This window comes from Pyxicephalus adspersus, unplaced genomic scaffold (genome assembly GCF_032062135.1).
Source record: "Pyxicephalus adspersus unplaced genomic scaffold, UCB_Pads_2.0 Sca5210, whole genome shotgun sequence".
Taxonomy (NCBI): Eukaryota; Metazoa; Chordata; class Amphibia; order Anura; family Pyxicephalidae; genus Pyxicephalus; species Pyxicephalus adspersus.
The window spans coordinates 1-1863 of record NW_027322213.1 but is presented as its reverse complement, the minus strand read 5'-3'; the positions used below and the strand labels follow the sequence as shown (position 1 = coordinate 1863).

At 39.1% G+C, this 1863-nt stretch overlaps 1 pseudogene; it reads right to left on the bottom strand.

Annotated features, from left to right (window-relative positions):
- Positions 1–5: 5 nt before the first annotated feature.
- On the bottom strand, positions 6–1815 carry LOC140321479 (protocadherin gamma-C5-like; annotated as a pseudogene).
- Between the last annotated feature and the right edge of the window lie 48 nt (positions 1816–1863).

Below are 1863 nucleotides of genomic sequence, written 5' to 3'. Positions count from 1 at the left end.
ACTTCTCCGGTATATTCAGAGATGTGAAACAAAGCTGGGCTGCCAGACTGAACCAGACTATAGGTGAGCCAGGCATTGTGCCCAGAATCCAGATCCACCGCAGATACTTTACTGACTAAATAGCCAGCAGATGCAGATCTGGGAATGGTCTCTTGTGTGATGACTTCCCCTGAGTTCTCTGGGTATAATATAGAGGGATAATTGTCATTTGTATCCTGAATAAATAAGAAGACTGACACATTGGAAAACAGCTTTGGGGATCCACAATCTTCCACTCTCGCAGTGATCTGTAGAACTTGGAATTGTTCATAATCAAAGGAGCGCTGGGCATAAATATTACCAGTGTCGGAGTTAATGTAGACAAATGAAGAGACCGGAGATCCATCTATGTGACTCTCCACTATGGAATAAATGAGCTTTGCATTATCACCCTCATCTGGATCTCCAGCAGATACTGAACACAACAGTCTGCCAGGCTCATTGTTTTCTGATATGAAAGCATTGTAAGCAGACTGTAGAAATGCTGGAGGATTATCATTAACATCAGAAATATTAATGACGATTGTAGCCTGACTGCTTAATGATGGAGAGCCCAGATCAGAAGCGATCAGTGTAATAGTATATTGTGAGACATTCTCCCTGTCCAAATGTCCACTGGTGATCAGAGAATAACGGTTTGACATGGGCTGGCATTTAAAGGGCAATTCTGCTGGTAATTTCAATTGTATTTCTCGATTTTTACCAGAATCCCTGTCTCTGACTGTGATAAACCCAACAACAGTCCCTAATGGGGCATTTTCAGCTACATCAGAAATCTTAGAAGTAAATACAATTTCAGGTGCATTATCATTCATATCTTGTACTTCAACATGAACAACACAACGTCCTTCTAGTGTGGGAGATCCTTTATCTACAGCTTTTACAAATAATTCATACAAATTTACTAATTCAAAATCCACAGCTCCTATAATATATACTTCTCCAGTGATTGTATTTAATTCAAATATTTCCTTTGCTGAATCCAATGTATGGTCATCAAATGAATATAATATTTCACTGTTTGCACCATCATCTAGGTCTGTAGCATTAAGTTTTATGACAACTGTTTTCAGAGGTGAATTTTCCATTAGCTCTAACTTATAGCTTCCCTGATCAAACACTGGTGCATTGTCATTTATATCTAACACAATAATATTAATCTGAGTGGATCCTGATCGGGGAGGTTCTCCTCCATCAATGGCAGTGAGAATAAGCTTGTGTTCTGATTTCTCTTCCCTGTCTAGATTTTTCTCTAGTACTAATTCTGCAATCAAAGTCCCATCACTGCGATATTTTTCTGATAAAGAAAAATAAGGATTTGGATTTAAGCTATAATGTCTCACACCATTCTTTCCCACATCCAAGTCTTCAGCAGAGGGCAAAGGAAATCGTACTCCAAGATTTGCTAACAGTTCTATAATCTCAATTGCTTGATCNTCAAGAAAGAATAATGGATAGTTATCGTTAATATCCAAAATTTCAATTTCNATACTGAAGATCTCNAAAGGATTCCCAGCTACAACCTCTAAATGCAGCAAACAGCTGGGCATGGATCCACACAGGCTTTCTCTATCAATCCTCTCTTGTATAATNNAGAGCTCCATGTTTCTGGTCAATAGTAAAATATTTACTGCTTTCTTCAGATCTCAAACTCAGTCTCCTTTTATATTATTTGCCAGGTTTAAGCCCAAATCCTGAGCTATATTCCCCACAACAGTCCCTGGATCTGACTCCTCTGCAACAGAATAATGAAGCTGCCCAGAGACCCAGCCCCAGCTACAAAGGAGAAGGGAGAAAGCTACTTGCCATTTCCAAGCATTTGAG